General features: G+C 41.8%; 1 pseudogene; it reads right to left on the bottom strand.

Annotated features, from left to right (window-relative positions):
• Nucleotides 1-2,659: 2,659 nt before the first annotated feature.
• LOC114905678 lies at nucleotides 2,660-3,213 on the bottom strand (annotated as a pseudogene).
• Nucleotides 3,214-6,618: the final 3,405 nt, after the last annotated feature.

Raw genomic sequence — 6,618 nt, 5'->3', positions numbered from 1 at the left:
TCCTCATTCCATGGTGTTTTTCACCCTCCCTCCTATCACCATCCCAACTCTTTCCTGTCTAGAAACCCGACACCTGGACATTACTCTTAGGTTTTATTTATTACTAATCAGAGCATAAAAAATATCATTTAAAAGAAGTCTTCTTTTCTGTCTAGGGCCATGTGTTTTTGGAATGCTTGTGGACCCACGATGAGATGTGGACATGAATTCACATTTGCCTGACAGCTTATATCATGTTGAGGTGAGGAAAGTTTGGGACAAAAAATATAAAAGTTTATCTTAGGTAAATCACAGACATATAGGGTGACATCGCCACCTATCCCCCAAGGTCACATTATCACCGTGTAATAATGGGGAAGTCTGGCTATAGGAGTCTAACTTTCTCCACTTTTGAGATGGGTTAGGTAACAGTGACCTCCTTTTTTATTGATGGATTCTGAGGGCTATTAAATTAGCACTTCTTAAAGGGGATTAAATAAATACTAAGCAGTAGTGTAAACAAATTTCACTTAAAACTATGAATAATGGAATCTGTGCTTCATTTATCGTTTCTGGCAATGCAAATATATCAGAGGAAGCCAGTCATTTCTTCAGCTTTCATGGAAAATTTGCAATTCAGAAATCATTCTTTGGGTTCTTTATGCCTTCCTGCTCAATCTGTCATTGACTGTTGAGATTAGTGCCTGCTTGGTGGTTCTGTTTCTGTTCCCCAGCAATCTAAGAACTAACGGTAAATAAAAGGGTACTCTGATGAACAGTGTGGGCCTGAGGTTGAGAATGCAAGTTAGGCTGGAAAAGGTGAAGGACGGTATGCTGTGAGTTCAGTCTGGAAATGCAATCAGCAGACAGACCCACAATGGGAACTTCTAGGTCTAAATAAATCCCAATTTAATATTATTCCATTTTTCAGAATATACACTTAATCTTCCATCTGTGTATGCATGTCTAAGTCTCTGATACCCATGCACTAATCACAAACCCAACTTACAGCTTTTCCCGTTGGGGGATGCTCTATTCCTCATGCTTGAATATTACGGCTGGATGGCTGCATTGCAGAATGAGAAAGCACTCTTAAATGAAGGAGTAGATCAGCATCACAAATTCCTTTTCAAAATACTTTGGCCCACACAGTTTGGGTTGGATCATCCCACATTATGGATGTTATATCCATGTGCCCTCTCTAGGTGGCTGGCTTGGGCTTCTGCACAGAATGACAGTCTCAGAGTAGTCAAACTTCTTACGTGTAGGCTAGCTTCCCCCAGAGCAAGTGTTCCAAGAGACAGAAAGTGGAGACTGCCATTTTTTAAAGGCCAAGCCTAGAAAGTGGCACATCTTCTTTTGTTCTATTATATTCTATTATTCAGAAAAGTCATACAGGCCACTCAATTTCGACGGAAGGAGAAATAGACCCCACCTCTTGATGAAAGGAGTTTCAAAGAATTTGAGACTGTTTATGATTGGCCACAGGATCCAAGCTTATTTCTTTCCATATGGATAACCAATTGACCCACTAAAACCTGCATGGGGTCACTACCAACAAAAGACCACTTTAAACTTAATTTTCAGGGGAGATTTCCAACACCAAGTTTTGAGACAGGCGATTTTCTTTAGAATCCCTTGGTGTATGAGGAAGAGTATGTTTATTTCCAGTTTACCTTTGTACTGGGCACATAGCTTTTTGGAATCCTAATTTTATAAGAGAGTGGGTGTCTTATAGTAGATGTCCCACCTCGTTGACTCTGGTCTTATTTTTTTTTTTTTTTTTTTTTTGTCTTTCAAAATATTTATGTCAAGTAGAAACTGGGAAGACAACCACATGTAAGACAGTTAAGTAGAAAAAAACCTTGACAAATACACTCATTTGGTCATCAAAATATAAAAAGCTGAAAATGATATTGCATTAGATACTTTGATTGAAAACTGTTATTCTATGTGTATATGTATAACTGATTCACTTCGCTGTACAGCAAAAACCAACACATTTTAAATCAACTATACTCCAATAATTTTTTTAAGTGTTATTGTATTCAAGTAATAAGCCCAAAGCAGTCCCAAACTAAGAGTTAAAGCTCTTCTATTCACACAGACAGACCTTAGACAAGAATCATATATATTTTTATCCTGAACGTTCCCCCCCAAATCCTTATCTTTTTATTTTTGTTACTCTTATGAAAATTATTCAGTGTTTTGTGTTTTTCATAAATAAATTTTTTTCAGAATGCCACTAAACAACCACATCAACCTTGGACAATATCTAAAATCACTTTTACGAAAGTGGAAATAGCTAAAGAAGAATTCTCAGGTTAAGTGAGAGGCATGGGTGTGGGTGGGTTATTAATCGACATGGAATAATTTGTCGTTTGATCGGCACAGTGACATTGCTGAACGAGCTTTGAAAGTTGGCCTACCCGATAACAACCCATGTGGACTCAAACCTTTTCTTGGTCCTAGAATCCTTTCTCAAAGGTATAAATGAGGCTCAAAAAATCACCAAGAGAAGGACGAATAAAAGCTGAGTCCTTGCCAAGAGTGTGGTGCTGGCCAGAGACAGTCAAGTTCTTGTACACCCAGTGGACACACAAAGTGTCCTGGCACGGCTATCCTCAAGGGATGTCCCCCAGGGCACATGTGAGGTGGGTCTGGTGAAGGAGGGACAGGCTTATTTGGATGAGGGGCATGCAGCACCTCTGGAGAGTCAGGGCCGGGTAGCGGACCCTTACCACCGAGGCCGCCATGGCCTCCGGGTTGCCGTCCTGGGTTTGTCAGCCTGTCTCTGCCCTTTCCTCCTGGGCCGCCTCCAGCCTTCTGGCACTGAAGGGTTTCTTCCTCTTGCTCCTCAACTGAATCTGACTCATTGCTGCAGAAGTGAATGGTGGCTTGCACAGGGAAACTAGCCAGCACCTTCTCTCATGAACTCTGCAGATACTCTTGACGCTTAGAAATGGGTAAAAAGTCTTAACAGGATGCTGAAACCCAAAGGCCCCCTTTGATCCAAACGTTTGTTGGTCACTCCCAAGCTCAAGCTCGCCTCGAGTTCTGGTGGGCTCAGCATCCTGGGGGTGGGGGTGGGGGTAGAGGGGTCAGGATCCAAGGTCTCCATGGTGTTTGGCTCTTGGGCCGGAGCAGCGGCGCTGGTACCCGGGGACCATCCCGGTGGCAGTGACCGACGCATCCCTGTGCCTCCCGGGCTCCGGCCGCCGGCTCAGGTCTCATAGTGCCGTTGGCGCTCGCGCCCCTCCAGCGGCGCCAGCTATCTGCCACGCCTTTAACTGCTCTGGCGAGGGCGCTCTGACTCTGGTCTTTATCTCTAATCCCCTATACCCCACAAGGTCATAAAAAGCTGAAAGCTCAAATTCATGGTTTTGTTAATGTTCTCCGAGCAAAAGCAAGCTTACTTCTCTGGGTTCCTGTTTTTGTTTTTGTTTTGCTTCCCCTGCATATTCCTTACTTTCTTGACAACTCATTTACGCATTTAATACACACGCACACACAAATAACACTGTTGAAAAAAATCAGAAATTAATGAATGCTAGCTTTATGGAAATAAAAAGGGGTGGAGGAGATGAGAGAACAGCCTTGGAAAATCTGTGCTCCAGGAGTACAGAATTCAGTGGAAGCTGTCATTGCTTCCTTAATCAGTGCAAGACATTGGTTTGTTTTGTTTTGTTTTGCATTGATAGTGAGATTTCTACAGCTCACCCCAGGGAGACAGGAGATAGAACGTACTCATTCCATTTGAGTAACATTTCTTAAACTACATTTGTTTTCCAATCATCATTACCAGATAGATGTGAAGATTTGAACCTTGAGAAAGAAAGAAATTGATGAGAATTCATGGCAATTTGAAATGGTGGTATTCCTTTTATTTTTTTAGTTTTTTGCGGTACGCAGGCCTCTCACTGTTGTGGCCTCTCCTGTTGCAGAGCACAGGCTCCGGACGCGCAGGCTCAGCGGCCATGGCTCACGGGCACTCCGCGGCATGTGGGATCTTCCCGGACTGGGGCACGAACCCGTGTCCCCTGCATCGGCAGGCGGACTCTCAACCACTGCGCCACCAGGGAAGCCCGGGGGTATTCCATATTTTTCATTGTTGTTGTTGTTGTTCTGTGTTTGTTTTACTTGGGGACATTGTTATGTGTCCTAAAAAGAAAATCATTAAATTATGTGCTTTAAAGAAAATTTTATTGGCAAGTAAGCTTTTAAAACAAAACTCTGGGGACTTCCCTGGTGGCGCAGTGGTTATGCATCTGCCTGCCAATGCAGGGGACACAGGTTTGATCTCTGGTCCGGGAAGATCCCACAGGCTGCGGAACAACTAAGCCCGTGCGCCACAGCTACTGAGCCTGCGCTCTAGAGCCTGCGAGCCACAGCTACGTAGCCTACACACTGCAACTACTGAAGCCCATGCACCTAGAGCCTATGCTCCGCAACTAGAGAAGCCACTGCATTGAGAAGCCTGTGCACCGCAACGAAGAGTAGCCCCTGCTCTCCATGACTAGAGAAAGCCTGAATGCATCAACGAAGACCCAATGCAGCCAAAAAATAAATAAAAAAAAAAAAAACCTCTGGATCTTCTCCCATGCCTAAACCTGGGATGAGGTGATATAGTATAGCAGTTGCATTGATCTGAATGTGTCACCTCAAAATTCATACATTGAAACCCCAACCCCCGAGGGGGCATAGTATTAGGATGTGAGGCCTTTGGGAGATGGTTGAGTCATGAGGGTCTCATGACCTTTTATAAGGGCATGAGATTAATGCCCCAGAGGCACCAGAGAGCTCACTTGCCCCTTCTGCCATGTGAGGACACAGATAGAAGGTACTATCTGTGAAAAGGCAGGCCCTCACCAAGCACAAATCTGCTAGCACCTTGATCTTGGACTTCCCAGCCTCTAGAGCTGTGAGAAATACATTTCTGATGTTTGTAAGCTACCCAGTCTCTGTTATTTTGTCATAGAAGCCCAAACAAAGTAAGTAAGTAGTCAAGAACAAGCTCTCCAATGTTACTTTCTAGCTCCGCCATTTCCTAGATAGATCATTTTTGTCAAGTCACTTCATCCCTCAACCTTAGTTACCGCATCTGCAAATGTGGACAAATGAATGTTAAATGAGATAACATGTGCCAAGCATAAGATCAGTCATGACACTTATTTGCCTGGCACTTAAGCACATAAATGTTAGCTGTAGTTGTTGTTGCTCTTATAATAATTATTAATATGAAATGAGCGAGCCCTAGGAATGATGGTATATGATCAGGGTATTTGTTATAGGTACTACTTGATGGTTAATAGGAAGACAATTAAATTTTTTTACGTATTGGGATGACTATTTGACCTCAGTTAATTTGTTTTTTTTTTTTTTTTTAATTGGAGTATAGTTGCTTTACAATGTTGGGTTAGTTTCTGCTGTACAGCAAAGTGAATCAGTTATACATGTACATATATCCTCTCTGTTTTAGATTCCCTTCCCATTTAGGTCACCACAGAGCATTGAGTAGAGTTCCCTGTGCTATACAGTAGGTTCTCATTAGTTATCTAATATTTTATACATAGTATATATGTCAATCCCAATCTCCCAATTCATCCCACCCTCCCCCTTCCCCCCTTGGTAACCATAAGTTTGTTTTCTACACCTATGACTCTGACCTAAGTTAGTTTAAAACAATTACACCATCAACTATACTCCAATAAAAAATTTAAAAAATAAAACAATTGCACCAAAATGGCTGTGGCAGATTTCCTGCATCTTTCAATAAGGACCGTAATAAGTCCTTTACCTCTCAAGAGGAAATAGTCTAGTCTTCTATGAATAGTGTGTGTCAACAGGAAAAGTTTCAGTTAACCAAGCTCTTCTTACAACCATTACTGTGTTTCACCTAAGATTGAACAGCAGTGTTCACTATTGCAGGGCAAGGCAATAGGAATTAAAGAGAATCTAACATGTTTAAGATTGTTGTATTTTTACTTGATCAAGAAAGTGTTGACTGAGCTGGCTTCTTCAGTGTCCAGTTGTACTTACAGTTTTATTTATTAATGATCACCAATGGTCTCCATAATTTAGGTGTAATGGTTAAACAATTACCTTTTGCATTTGAACTGAAAAAAGAAGAAAGTCATTTAATTGCTAGTAATTTTTCCTCATTATACAAAAACCTTGCCTTACTTCTTGGTAACATAATAATAATAGCCAGATAAAACAGTGATTCGGCAAACAATAACTCGTTTTCCTCCTTAAAAGCCAAACTATAAATCCCAAATGGCCGCATATAGCATATAAGCCATAGGGCTGAAAAGAGTATATTTTCAAAAAGGGATCTCGGTATGAGTTGAGGATAAGGGAGCTCTTTCTCCTATCCCATTGTGTCTTTGTAATAATGTGGTCAACCACAGCAACACAACTCTATGCACTGATTTAGTCCTCCTTTTCTTTTATCATCACCCCCCTTTCCAGACTTGTACGTTCATCCCCCCCCACCTCATACAGGATCTCCTTACTGTACTCTTGGAAGTGACTTGTTGTGATGACAGATTTGGGTGAATAATTCTGTTTTTCTGCGTGAAGGAGAAAAAAATATATACGATATGCATTAATCTTGTTCTGTGGTTTGACTCCCAGCTG

Source organism: Monodon monoceros, unplaced genomic scaffold (genome assembly GCF_005190385.1).
Source record: "Monodon monoceros isolate NGI ecotype Baffin Bay Population unplaced genomic scaffold, NGI_Narwhal_1 Super_Scaffold_22, whole genome shotgun sequence".
Taxonomy (NCBI): domain Eukaryota; kingdom Metazoa; phylum Chordata; class Mammalia; order Artiodactyla; family Monodontidae; genus Monodon; species Monodon monoceros.
Note: the sequence above shows the minus strand (reverse complement) of the source record. Positions and strands in the feature narration are given on the sequence as shown.